We start from the raw sequence: 15,621 nt of genomic DNA, 5'->3' as shown, positions 1-15,621 counted from the left end.
GTAGTTAAAGGTAAATCTAAAGGAAATTGAATAATACAATTGTATAGTGTATGGCCAACTTAAAGGGCCATACACACGATGCGAATTTCCGAAGGGAATTGTCGTTCGACGGCCTGTCGTCTGAAATTCTTACTGTTAGTATGCTCCTTTCGACATCCGGTTTTCATTTTTCATAAGACAAAAGCTGGATGAGCAGACTAGTACATTTTTGACGAACGACAACTCAACGTCCGATTTTCAAATGGTCAGTATAGAAATCGTCACACAAAAGTTGAAGAGTTCAGTCTTGTAAGCTACCGTTTGTAATCTAGAATAAACATTTGTGACGCGGCAATTGATGAAATGTCGAAATGCTTCGCACATTCTCTTCTTCTGTAATGGGATAATAATGAAGCTGCTTTGCTGGTGATACTGATTTAGTTATGCCAACTATTGCCAGTATTTTAAAAGGCATTTGTTTTGTAGTGATGTAAATAATATTAACTACTTGCCACCTGCGGTTTAGCCGAAAGATGGCTACAGAGTGGGCCTTAATTGCCGCGAGGACATTGAACCTACCAAGACACGGCCGTCCACCTAAACTGACAGGCCGGGCAAGGAGAGCATTCATCAGAGAAGCAGCCAAGAGGACCATGGTAACTCTGGAGGAGCTGCAGAGATCCACAGCTCAGGTGGGAGAATCTGTCCACAGGACAACTATTAGTCATGTTCTCCACAAATCTGACCTTTATGGAAGAGTGGCAAGAAGAAAGCCATTGTTGAAAGAAAACCATGAGAAGTCCCGTTTGCAGTTTGCGAGAAGCCATGTGGGGGACACAGCAAACATGTGGAAGAAGGTGATCTGGTCACATGAGACCAAAATTTTACTTTTTGCCCTAAAAGCAAAACGCTATGTGTGGCAGATAACTAACACTGCACATCACCCTGAACACACCATCCCCACCGTGAAACATGGTGGTGGCAGCATCATGTTGTGGGGATGGTTTTCTTCAGCAGGGACAGGGAAGCTGGTCAGAGTTGATGGGAAGATGGATGGAGCCAAATACAGGACAATCTTAGAAGAAAACCTGTTAGAGTCTACAAAAGACTTGAGACTGACCCTAAACATACAGCCAGAGCTACAATGGGATGGTTTAAATCAAAGCATATTCATGTGTTAGAATGGCACAGTCACAGTCCAGACCTAAATCCAATTGAGAATCTGTGACAAGACTTGAAAATTGCTGATCACAGACGCTCTCCATCCAATCTGACAGAACTTGAGATATTTTCCAAAGAAGAAGAATGAGTGGCAAAAATGTCACTCTCTAGATGTGCAAAGCTGGCAGAGACATCCCCAGAAAGTAAAAAACTGTGAAAACGATTTATTATTTTCCTTCCACTTCACAATTATGTGCCACTTTGTGTAGGTCTATCACATACTGTAAAATCCCTGTCATCAGTGCCAAGGATTAGTGCCATCTGTCATCAGTGCCACATCAGTGTCATGTGTCATCAGTGCCACATATTAGTGCCATCTGTCATCAGTGTCACATCAATGTCACGTGCCATCAGTGCCACGTATCAGTGCCATCTGCCATTAGTGCCACGTCACTGTGACGTGTCATTGTCCTGGTGCTCCAGGGCCTTCAAAAGTAATAGGTAGTCAACGAGTTAGATGTGTCATTTTTGCTCCTAGAACACCTGATAGCGCTCCCTGTATGTTTGGTCTCTCTATGTGGCCGGGCTGTGAAAAAGTCCCACACATGTGGTATCGTAATACTCAGGAGGAGTAGCAAAATGTATTTTGGGGCATTATTCGTGGTATACACATGCCATGTGAGAGAAATAACCTCTTACAATGACAATTTTGTGGGAAAAAAAATATCTTAATTTTTCAAAGAATTGTGGGAACAAATGACAACACCAAAAACCTCACTATGCCTCTTACTAAATACCTTGGAATGTCTACTTTACAAAAAAGGGTCATTTGGGGGGGTATTTGTACTTTCCTGGCTTGTTCGGGTCCCAAGAAATGAGGTAGGCCACCAGTACATCAGGTGGGATAATTTTTTTTTATGATTCGCACCACAGCTTGTAGACTCTCTAACTTTTACAAATATCCAAATAATATCCACAAATCCGTGTTATTTTTACCAAAGATATGTAGCAATATAAATTGTGGCCAAAATTCATGAAGAAAAATTTATAATTTGCAAAATTTTATCACAGAAACAAAGAAAATGCGTTTTTTTCCAAAATTTTCGGTCTTTTTTCATTTATAGCACAAAAAATAGAAAACCCAGAGGTGATCAAATACCACCAAAAGAAAGCTCTATTTGTATTAAAAAAAGGCCAAAAAATTAATTTGGGTACAGCGTTACATGACAGTAATTGTCATTCAAAGTGTGAGAGCACCGAAAGCTGAAAATTGGTCTGGGCAGGAGGGGGGTTTAAGTGCCCAGTAGGCAAGTGGTTAAAATCTTTATTCTTGTAGGTCTGATCTGGAGCTTTTACGCGGAATGTGCTCCAAGGAAAAAAACGTGTATTGGACCATTGATAGAATCGGCCATTTAATTACTTATTTGATTGTTTCTAAAGCTTTTTTTTTTTTTTTTTACATATTTTTGTCTATAGTTTGCATTTGAAACATATTTTTTGCATCAAAAAAGCCTTGTGTGTCCTGAAAAAAAAAAAGTATTAAGCCTCATACACACGATCGGACTTTCTGAAAAAACATGGAATTTTGTCTGAAGGATGTTGGCTCAAACTTGTCTTGAATACACACGGTCACACAAATGTTGGCCAACAATTACAAACGTAGTGATGTACTAGACGTACTACGTGGTTTTTCAGCTCTTTAGCGCCACCCTTTGGGCTTCTTCTGCTAATTTTGTGTTAGTAGAAGTTTGGTGAGTGTTGATTTGTGCTTTTCAGTTTTTTGGTTGAATAATGATTTGATTTTGTAAATTTTCAATATTTTTGGATGTATAGAATGCTCTTTTTGGTTAAGTTCTATTGGCAGATAGCATGTCTAATTTTTGTATTTTTTTTTAATGCACAATAAAAAAAATAGTCTAGAATAATACTTGGCTATGTGTTTTACTTCAAGTAAAGTTTGGAAATAGGCAGTTAAATTTCAAAAAATAATACAACGTACAATTAACAAGGGACACCAACATAGTTGTATCTTTGATCTTATAAATTATGGGATAATGGTGTTGTGGTAAATAAAAAAAATAAAATAAAAATAACATAAAACATAAAATATTATTTTTGATATCACTAGAAAAAAAAAAGCCTTTGAAAATTAGTTTGCAATAACTCCATCAGTATCACCAGCAAAGCAGCTTCATTATTATCCCATTAAAGAAGAAGAGAATTGTATTTGCCGCGTTACGAATGTTAATTCTCCATTACGAACGCTAGTTTACAAGACAGACTCCGGCTCGTCCTTACTTCCGAGCATGTGTGTTTGTACTTTTGTCCGATGGACTTGTGTACCCACGCTCGGAAAATCCAACAACACACATTTGTTGGTGGAAAATTTGAAGACATGCTAGCCAACATTTGTTGGCGGTAAGTGTGAAAACAATTGTCCGATGGAGCGTACACACGGTTGGATTTTCCACCAACAGCCTGACATCCAACGTTTCCCATCGGAGAATCCGATCGCGTGTGGGTTTTACGTTGAAAATTGCTGTGTGTCATGCTGATCCTGGGACTTCAGTGTTTTTTGAGTCACTGACCTGGAACAAGCATGGCGATTGGGAATTCTGACTTATCTGACTGCAGTTTCTTCTGATCTGAAGACATAGGACCAGCATGACAGCCAAGCGAGTTTCTGAGAAGGAGGTCAGCAAGGCCACCCAAGTCATAGCAGGTTCCATTTAAACGCTCGGCTGCTTCTCTCCCTATGGTGTTTTTGTTCCCACGAGTCGTTCCTAGAATGCAAACTTGTTTATTGCTTCATGTCAAGTGGAGCAATATTGATCTCCGGGAATGTTGTCTGCCGGATGATAAAGCAGTTTTTCCCACATGTCAGCTCTTAGAAGAGAAATACGAATTTGTCATTTCCTGCGTTCATCATCATTACGACTAGACGCCGCGTCGTGATTTGATTATGTAGCCAGATAGCGGAGCTCGTTATTGCAGATATATCTCGTATTAACACTACGCATCAATTAATGAACTGCCATCTGAATAAAAGCCAGACATTGTTTATAAATGGAGATCTGTTGAGATGATTAACCGCCAATTAACACTTTGACCTCCTTTCCTTGTAAAAGAAATGCAGCTGTGACATGGACCTGAACCCATTGCCCCTCCAAACTGTAGACCTCAACCTTGTCCTTCTATTATGTCATCATTCAACCTCTTCAGCCCGGAAGGATTTACCCCCTTTTTGGTAGTTTTCCTGTTATTTTAATCTGTTATTTATTCTATGTTGTATTTTAATGGTATGGATGCTTTATTTGTAGTGTAGTTTTAATTTTGTTATTTGGTGTTAATGGCTGTTATTGGTAATTTTGTTGTGTTTTTGCATCTTGTTCAGTCTATTGTTGTGATCTTGTGTTGTCTTTGTTAACCTCCCTGGCGGTATGATTATTTCAGATTTTAGGTGCTGAAAGCGGTACTATTATTTTGCATGGAAATTTGGCGTTTTATATTGTAGGCCTGTAATTCTTAAGGCCCATACACACGATCAGACTTTTTGACAACAAACATGCAAAATAGCTGTTTTGGAGCAACATCCGACTGTGTGTACGCTCCATCGGACAAACTTTTTCTGTTTTCATCGGACTTTTGTTGGCTGTGCGAACGGACAAACTTTCTGGCAACAAAAGTCCGATGGAGCAAAGTCCGACCGTGTGTACGCAAAAGCATCGGACTTTTGTACAAGGTACAAGCACGCATGCTCAGAACCAATGCAAAAGATCAGACTACAATACAGAAGTTCACCAAAGGTGGCGCTGGAGTCATTGAACGTCCTCTTTTGAAGCGGCGTCAGTACGTTGTGATGTCACTACGTTCGTGTTTGTTGTCAAAAAGTCCGACCGTGTGTATGCAATACAAACTTGTGGACCATGCCCTTTGTACAAAAGTCCACGGAAAAGTTTGTACAAAGTCCGACTGTGTGTATGAGGCTTTAGAAATAATTTACTTAAATCCAAACAAGAGTCTAATAGACATCCTGGGTATGATAAAATTTGAAATATGAAATCATAAATTATAATATAACACATATATATATATATATATATATATATATATATATATATATATATATATATATATATATATATAAAATAAATAACTATACATAATTATAACAAATAATAATATAATAATAATAAAAATTATTCAGTAATGTAATCAAATCAAAAACACTGAAATGTGCTGAGTTGCAGAATTGTCACTTTCATTACTTTTCAGTGTTTGATGATGAATTTCCCCACAAATTACTATTGCTCAATTCCTGCGAGTGATTTTAATTCATTATCGCTGTTTTCTAGCTGGTCTATAACCACTTTTGATGTAAACTGACATTTTTTGGTTGCTATGGACAATCTCCAGTTTCCAGGCATAAAGAACAGTATTTATAATATAAAACTGTATGCAGGACACTGGACAAACCACTAGGGACAAGGTGGATGTGTAATTATTTCATACAGTACTGTAATCTGTAAGATTACAGTATACTGTATCTATACTGTGTTTTTTACTTTTTGAATTTGGCGCCGAACTCCATCCTTGTGCATCGCAACGCTTGCAGGGAACGGAGCTCGGCACTGTGATAGATTGAGCGTGACACAGCAGCTCACTGATCACATCGGGGGGGACATCGCTGGATCCAGGGGACAAGGTAAGTAACCCCCTCCATGGATCCTGGCTCGGGAATACCGCTTATGGTAATGAAATCTTACCCCGAACCAGACTCGGGAATACCGCAAGGGAGGCTACGTATGTATTTAATTTGTCCATAAACGACCTGGAGGATGGGGATGGAGTAAACAGTTCAATCTCTGTATTTGTGGACGACACTAAGGTAAGCAGGGAAATAACTTCTCCGCAGAATGTGGAAACCTTGCAAGAAGATCTGAACAAATAAATGGGGTGGGCAACTACATGGCAAATGAGGTTCAATGTAGAAAAATATAAAATAATGCATTTGGGTGGCAAAAATATGAATGCAATCTATACACTGGGGGGAGAACCTTTGGGGGAATCTAGGATGGAAAAGGGCCTGGGGGTCCTAGTAGATGACAGGCTCAGCAATGACATGCAATGCCAAGCTTCTGCTAACAAAGCAAACAGAATATTGGCATGTATTAAAAAGGGGATCAACTCCAGAGATAAAACGATAATTCTCCCGCTCTACAAGACTCTGGTCCGGCCGCACCTGGAGTATGCTGTCCAGTTCTGGGCACCAGTCCTCAGGAGGGATGTACTGGACATGGAGCGAGTACAAAGAAGGGCAACAAAACTAATAAATAATTATTTTGTTATTACTCTTATATTTGTTATTACTTGGTAAGTTTTTTTTGTTTCTCAGTACTTACTTTTGAACCCCTTAATTATGAAGGTTTTATATCTGGATACTGATCATTTTAAGGGTTTGATTTACTAAAAGGCAATTAGGCTGTCCACTTTGCAAAGGAATTATCATTTTGAAAGGGAATTTTCATCTCACATACAAGGGAAATAAAAATACAGCGTTTTTGCTCGCACATGATTGGATGACAGAAGCCAGAAGAGCTTCACCCCATTCTCTAAGGTAAGGGAAATTTTCCAATGCAAATTGAAAATTCCCCTGCAAAGCCTATTTGCCTTTATGAAATCAATCCCTACTTCTCTCATTCTTCTCTACCAATTACTTGGTAAGGTTTTGTTATTACTTGTTATTTTTTTTATTTTTCATATTTATTTATTTTCCTATTTATTTTTTATTTTTTGTTAATGTACTATTTTTATTATTTTGTTATTCCTCTTATATTTGTTATTACTTGGTACATTTTTTTCTCAGTACTTAGCTTTGAACCCCTTAATTACTGTATGATTAATACATGAAGCAGGTTTTATACCTGGATAGTGATCATTTTAAGGGTTTAATTTGCCAAAAGGAAAATAGGCTGTTCACTTTGCTAAGGAATTATCATTTTGAAAGGGATTTTCCCTTAACTTAGTGAATGTAGTAAAAATTAACTAAGAAAATTTTTTATTTTGTACAATAATTGGAAAAATTCAATAAATATATCTTTAAAAAAAAAAAAAAACATTGCAAAAAAAACTAACCACATACAAGGAAAATAAAAATACAGGCATACCCCATTTTTAGGTACACAATGGGGTTTATTTGCTAAAGCTGGAAAGTGCAAAATCAGGCTCACTTCTGCATAGAAACCAATCAGCTTCCAGGTTTTATTACCAAAGCTTAATTGAACAAGCGGGGGTTGGAAGCTTATTGGTTTCTATGCAGAAGTGAGCCTGATTTTGCACTTTCCAGCTTTAGTAAATAAACCCCACTGTGTACTTAAAAGTGGGGTATACCTGTACAGTGTTTTTGTTTGCACGTGACTGGATGACAGAAGCCAGAAGAGCTTCACCTCATTCTCTAATGTAAGGGAAAATTTCCAATGCAAAATGAAAATTCCCCTGCAAAGCCTATTTGCCTTTAGCAAATCATTTCATTTTGAAAGGGAATTTCTAAGGATGCACCGAAATTTCGGCCGCCAAAACATATCGGCCGAAAATGCCCTTTTCGGCAATTTGCCAAAAGAGAAAAACGTCCGATAATGGAGCCGAAAATGGGGTGTGGCCTGTGTGGGGGCACCCCCCCCCCGCCCCTGGTGACGCCCATCATGGGGGGTGTATAGCGCAGGAGAGCCGCCTCCGCCGCCTGTTTGATCACAGCGCTGGGAACATCACAGCTTTCATTTCAATAGTTGTGTGTTACCGGCCGCGCGCCGTCACACACAGCCCCTCCCCCTTGTCCGGGCACTTAGATAGACAGATCACCCGCAGGATTGGACGGATGATCTGTCTATCAAAGTGCCCGGACAAGGGGGAGGGGCTGTGTGTGACGGCGCGCGGCCGGGAACACACAGCTATTGAAATGAAAGCTGTGATGTTCCCGGTGCTGTGATCAAACAGGCGACGGAGGCGGCTCTCTTCCCTGCACAGGTTGGCTGTAAAATGGGACACAGGCACACTGGCTGCAATGAGACGCACTGGCTGCAATGAGACACACTGGCTGCAATGAGACACACTGGCTGCAATGGGGCACACTGGCTGCAATGAGACACACTGGCTGCAATGGGGCACACTGGCTGCAATGGGGCAAACTGGCTGCAATGGGGCACACTGGCTGCAATGGGGCACACTGGCTGCAATGGGGCACAGGCACACTGGCTGCAATGGGGGACACTGGCCTGCAATGGGGGACGCCTCCTGTACCACGTCCTCTGTCTCTGACCATCTCCTGTACCATGTCCCCAGTCTCACCATCTTCTGTACCATGTCCCCAGTCTCTGACCATCTCCTGTACCACGTCCTCTGTCTCTGACCATCTCCTGTACCACGTCCCCAGTCTCTGACCATCTCCTATACTGTGTCCCCAGTCTGACCATCTCCTGTACCATGTCCCCTGTCTCTGACCATCTCCTGTACCATGTCCCCAGTCTCTGACCACCTCCTGTACCATGCATGCAGTCTCTGACCACCTCCTGTACCATGCATGCAGTCTCTGACCACCTCCTGTACCATGTCGCCAGTCTCTGACCACCTCCTGAACCATGCCAGCAGTCTCTGACCACCTCCTGTACCATGTCCCCAGTCTCTGACCACCTCCTGAACCATGCATGCAGTCTCTGACCACCTCCTGAACCATGCATGCAGTCTCTGACCACCTACTGAAATATGCCGCCAGTCTCTGACCACCTCCTGAACCATGCCGCCAGTCTCTGACCACCTCCTGTACCATGCCGCCAGTCTCTGACCACCTCCTGTACCATGCCGCCAGTCTCTGACCACCTCCTGTACCATGTCCCCAGTCTCTGACCACCTCCTGAACCATGCATGCAGTCTCTGACCACCTCCTGTACCATGCCGCCAGTCTCTGACCACCTCCTGAACCATGCCGCCAGTCTTTGACCACCTCCTGAACCATGCCGCCAGTCTCTGACCACCTCCTGTACCATGCCGCCAGTCTCTCACCACCTCCTGTACCATGCCGCCAGTCTCTGACCACCTCCTGTACCATGCCGCCAGTCTCTGTCCACCTCCTGTACCATGCCGCCAGTCTCTGACCACCTCCTGTACCATGCCGCCAGTCTCTGACCACCTCCTGTACCATGCCGCCAGTCTCTGACCACCTCCTGTACCATGTCGCCAGTCTCTGACCACCTCCTGTACCATGTCGCCAGTCTCTGACCACCTCCTGTACCATGTCGCCAGTCTCTGACCACCTCCTGTACCATTTCCTCAGTCTCTGACCACTAGGGATGAGCTTCGTGTTCGAGTCGAACATACGTTTGACTCGAACATCGGCTGTTCGCCCGTTCGGCGAATTCCGAACGTTATGGGCCGTTCGCACCAAATTCATGTGGCGCTCACGGCCCACAATGCACTGCGATGGCGCAGTGCATTGCTGGCTCATGATTGGCCAAGCATGCACTGTGACCCCGCATGCTTGGCCAATCACAGCGCCGGCAGCGAGGAGAGCCATGATTGGCCACAGACAGGATGCCTGTGGCCAATCATAGCTCAGGCTGTGTAGTACATGCCCCACACTATATAAGGCCGCCAGTGCGGCGGCCTTGTGTAGTGTGTTGGCATCTGTAGCAGTTAATGGGTGTTCTGTGTACCTTCAACACAGTACACACCGATCGTTATCAGCCGATTTTTCGTTCTTGCTCTTCTGTAGTAGTTGTTGTCTGCGTGCCCTGACCGCAGTATACACCGCTATATTCACCTATATATCTAGCGATATATCTATCTTTTATAATAGAGCTGTCAGTCAGTGTTAGGAGATTGTGCGTGCTGTCTGCGTGCTCTGAACGCAGTATACACCGCTATATCCACCTATATAGCTAAATATCTTGCTCGTTTTAAATAGGAGCGAGGGGGTTTAGGTCGCGCTATGGGATCTTTCCTTCCTTTCCTTTTGAAGCATATACGAACGAATGTTTGTGAGTAATTTTGTCTATTTAATAAATATGGATTTTTAAAAAAACATACTACACCATGGATATGCCTCTTACTCATTACATATAATCGAGCACGGCATACGAACGGAGGAACGAGGGACTCCCAGAACCACAATAGAGGCAAGCCAGAGAGCAACACAGTGGCTGATACTGTGAAGGCTGATCCACCCCGGACGGGGTCATAACTCTGGTGAGAGCAATTGCATAAGTGGTCACAGAGCACCGGGAGCAACAGTTGAAGTCACCTTCCCTCTTCCCTTCACCTCCACTCATAGAGGATACCCCACTATTTTACCACCATTTTTCATTTTTTAGGACACCATTTTTTGGGACATTATTTACCATCAATTCTATCTCATTTTCTATTTTTACTTTTCAGTTTTAGTGTTATTTTTATTTTTATATTTTTTTAAAAAAAATTTAAATTTTATCACACTTTTTTCACCTTTTGTATTTTTATGCATTTTTTATCCTATGTAATTACTTTTGCACGCACCTTTAATCACAGTTGCACCATGTGAGGATCCGATATGTGGAATAGATAATCGGACTATATATATTAAATATTTTATATTCCAATCTTCATACTATTGGTTTTCACCCTTTACCTTTACAGTCCCTTTTTACATTACTAGTGATTGTATTTTCACACTAACACTATTTGTTCACTGGCACTTTGCACTTTAATATTGGCATTTAGTAACTGCATGTTGCTTTAATTGATTTATGGCTCATTAATTTATGATTCCTATGACATTTATGGTCTCTAAGATATAATAATCGTTTGTTGACATCCATTGACAAGCACATTTATACCAGTTGGTAACACACATTTATTTATTTTTAATTTTAATTTTATTTCATTTTATTATCCAGCACGCTGGAAAATTCTTGCTTATTGCTTATCTGAATTTTAAATTCTAAACGGTATAGCGCCAAGCCTATTCCCCCCCCCCCCCCCCACTTTATCTCGTTTTAAATAGAGCTCTCAGTCAGTGCTAGGAGATTGTGCATGCTGTCTGCGTGCTCTGAACGCAGTATACACTGCTATATCCACCTATATAGCTAAATATCTTGCTTGTTTTAAATAGAGCTTTCAGTCAGTGTTAGGAGATTGTGCGTGCTGTCTGCGTGCTCTGAAAAAGACGGACGGCAAAACAAATTATACAGGGGTGATAACCCTTCCCTATGTTTTCCAAAAAGCTTAAAAATAGTTTTTTTGACTGGAGCTACACTTTAAAAATGTACCAGTTGAAAATTACAAACAGATTCAACTTAACACAACAAACCTACACAGTCCCTGTCTTGTTTGCACCGCCTGTATACTGCTGTTCTGAGTATATAGGGCCTGGGGGCCACACGCATTTCCTTTTTTTAATATGGGTACGGGGTTCCCCTTAATATGCGTACAAGACCCAAAGGGGCTGGTAATGGGCAGGGAGGGCTACCCATGCCATTTTTCTCAATGATTTTCAACCATATTGCAGGAACCAGATATAACATTAAAACCGCAAGCAGTTTTAAATGGTGTTATTTCCGTTTAATGTCATTTTGTGCAGGGACTGTTCTAAACACGGGAAACACGTGGCACTTCACAGGCATACTACAGACACCCCCCAGGCACCATATTTAAAGGAATATTTCACTTTTTTTTTTCATTTTAATCATCATTAAAATCAGTGCTCCCGCCAAAACGGCCGTTTTTAAAAGTTTTTTTTGCATTGACCCATGTCCCCTGGGGCAGGAGCCAGGTCCCCAAACCCTTTTTAGGACAGTATCTTGCATATTAGCCGTTAAAATTAACACTTTTAATTTCAAACGTTCGAGTCCCATAGACTTCAATGGGGTTCTAAAGTTCGTTCGAATTTGGGGTCCGTTCGAAAGTTCTGGTGCGAACCGAACAGGGGGGTGTTCGGCTCATCCCTACTGACCACCTCCTGTACCATGTCCCCAGTCTCTGACCACCCCCTGCATAAAAATATTTTTTAAAAACAGTCATTTTCGGTACCGTTTTTGGTGCTGTTTCGGTATCGGTTTCGGTTTTCGGCCTAGTGTATTTTTCATTTTCGGTATCGGTTTCGGCACCAAAAAACCCATTCGGTGCATCCCTAGGAATTTCCCTTAGCTTAGTGAATGTAGTAAAAATGTTTTATTATTTATTTTTATATTGTAAAATAATTGGAAAAATTCAATAAATATATCTGTTAAAAAAAAAACTTTGCAAAAAAACCCCCCAACCACATAATACAAGGAAATTAAAAATACAGTGTTTTTGCTCGCACATGACTGGATGACAGAAGCCAGAAGAGCTTCACCTCATTCTCTAAAGTAAGGGAAAAATTTCCAATGCAAATTGAAAAGTCCCCTGCAAAGCCTATTTACCTTTAGCAAATCGTTTCATTTTGAAAGGGAATTTCCTTTAGCTTAGTGAATGTAATAAAAATGTTTTATTATTTATTTTTATTTTGTACAATAATTGGAATAAATTCAATAAATATATCTTAAAAAAAAAAAACTTTGCAAAAAAACCCAGGCAAATATGCTTTGCTAGGGAATTTTTTGCCTATGTGTCTTTAGCAAATCTTTTCATTTTGAAAGGGAATTTCCCTTAGCTTAGTGAATTTAGTAAAAAAATTGTATTATTTAGCAACGGAAAAACACTACCAAAAAGGTCGGTAAGTGCTGCTTATTTTTTATTTTTTTATTATTTTTATTATTTGTTCAGCGGAGCTCATGTTTTAACCAATGTGCCATATATTAATGTGCCATTAATAAACATTGAATTTTTTTTATACAATACGCCTTTACATTTATTTCTTGCTGCCTAAAAACCCCACTGTGGGGGAATCTGTCCTATTTAAAAATTGCATTATTTATTTTTATTTTGTACAATAAATGGAATAAATTCAATAAATATATCTTAAAAAAAAATAAAAAAAATAAAAACTTTGCAAAAAAACCCAACCACATATAAGGAAAATAAAAATAGAGTGTTTTTTCTCTCACGTGATTGGATGACAGAAGCCAGGAGAGCTTCACCTCATTCAAGGTAAGGGAAAATTTCAAATACAAAATAAAAAATCCCCCCGCACCGGGAACAGCCTATCTGCTTTTAGCAAATCAATCCCTATTTCTTTCATTCTTCTCCACCATGAATGTCCTTATCACTTACCTGGTTAGGGATTTGTTAATGACAAAAGGCACAATGCAATTTAAAAGTTCTGCTTTAAAGCACAGAGATACACTCAAATATTAACATAAACAGGAAATGTTGTCAATTTATAACTTAAAAGGATATTACCGCTCGGCTGTGAAAAAAATAAATAAAAAATCTTTCTAATATCAGAATGACTTTGAAATCCAGGAGAGGGCATCTCGACTTGTTACAGTCCATGCCTGCAAATCACCCAGCATTGCATTCTGCTCACATGTCTGGTGTATCTCGGGATCTGTGCTGTTTAGCATGACGCCTCTCCACCTTGGACTGCTGGATCTCTCCAGTCAATTTTCACTATCTCACATAAACACCGATTCCATGTAACAAATCGGGTTCATTCTTCACGTTCTGTAATGTAAATTCCAGTGATAAGAGAAGAATAATTAAGAAGACCTATTGCTGTGTCCTTATATCGCCTCCAGGCATAATGGGAATTTTGTACTTTATTGAAATACATCATTTTTATGGCCTGCAGTGTGTGTGTGTGTGTGTGTGTGTGTGTGTGTGTGTGTGTGTGTGTGTGTGTGTGTGTTTGTGTGTAGTCGCTGATAGTCGGAGGTCAAACTGGTAGTTACCATAACTGTATTTTTTTGAAGCCCAATTGAACTTTCAGTTAGACCCCTTTCACACCAGGGCGTTTTGCAGGCGCTATAGCGTTAGAAATAGCGCCTGCAATCCGCCCTAAAAAAAGCTGCACTATTGTCTGTAGTGTGAAAGCCCCGAGGGCTTTCACACTACATCGGTGCGCTGGCAGGACGTCAGGGAAAAGTCCTGCCAGCAGCTTCTTTGGAGCGATGAAGGAGCGGTGTGTTTACACCCATTGAAATCAATGGGGCAGCGCTGTAATACTGCCGGCAAAACGCCGCTATTGCGATGTATTGCTGGTGGTTTTAACCCTTTCTCGGTCGCTAGCGGCGGGTAAAAGCGCCCCGCTAGCGGCCAAAATGCACAGCAAATCCGGTGGTAAAATGCCGCTAAAAATAGCGGCGTTTTACCTCTGACACCATGGGCGGTGTGGTGTGAAAGGGGTCTAATGATCAGCTAAATAAATTCCAAATGCATCAAAACGAATTACCGTATTTATCGCTGTATAACACGCACCGGCGTATAACACGCACCCCAAGTTAAGGGGGAATTTAAAAGGAAAAAACTTTTAGGAGGGAAGTTTAAGGAAAAAAACTTACATTTAAATGCTCATCAATGCAGCCTTGTCAGTGTCATTTGCAGCCTTCCATTGCAGCCTTGTCAGTCATTTACAGCCTTGCATTTAGTCTCGTCAGTCATTTGCAGTCTTTTCTGTGGCTTTGTCATTTAAAAATGGCGCCGCCGAGATACAGAGCGGATGTACTGTGTATCTCGGCGGCGCTCGGTAGTTTTCAGCCGCTCTCGGCGGCTTTCGGCTATTTTCGGCTGCACTCGGCTATTTTCGCCCGTTCTCGCCTATTTTCAGCCACAGTCGGCCGTTCTCGGTGGCTTTCAGCTTCCCGAAAGCCGCCGAGAGCGGCCGGGTGTGGCCAAGTGCAGCCGAAAATAGCCGAGAATGGCCGAAAATAGGCGAGAACGGCCGAAGATAGCCGGGAACGGCCGAAGATAGCCGGGAACGGCCGAGTGCGGCGAAAATACCCCTGAAGCCACAGAGAGCGGCAGAAAGGGTTACAAATTGTGGGGGATCGGCGTATAACACGCACCCCCACTTCCCCTCTGATTTTAGGGGGAAAAAAGTGCGTGTTATACGCCGATAAATACGGTACATAATTAGGTTGAAAAAAAAACACAAGTCCATCAAGTTAAAAAAAAAATAAAAAAAATACAATCCCATATACAGGCTTACCCCACTTTTAAGTACACTAAAGCTGGAAAGTGCAAAATCAGGCTCATTGGTTTCTATGCAGAAGTGAGCCTGATTTCGCACTTTCCAGCTTTAGTAAATAAACCTCATTGTGTACTTAAAAGTGGGGTATGTACACAATCCTATACCCACAGGTGATCCAGAGGAAGGCAAAAAAAAAAACCCAGCAAAGCATGATCCAATTTGCTACAGCACGGGAATAAAATTCCTTCCTGATCCTCAAGAGGCAATTGGATTTTCTCTGGATTAACTTTACCTATGAATGTTAGTACCCAGTTATATTATGTAAATTTAGGAAATAATCCAGGCCTTTCTTAAAGCAATCCACTGAGTTGGCCAGGACCATCTCTGGAGGGAGTCTATTCCAC

This window comes from Lithobates pipiens, unplaced genomic scaffold (assembly GCF_037356315.1).
Source record: "Lithobates pipiens isolate NorthernLeopardFrog02 unplaced genomic scaffold, aLitPip1_a1.2 Scaffold_23, whole genome shotgun sequence".
Classification (NCBI taxonomy): Eukaryota; Metazoa; Chordata; class Amphibia; order Anura; family Ranidae; genus Lithobates; species Lithobates pipiens.
Note: the sequence above shows the minus strand (reverse complement) of the source record.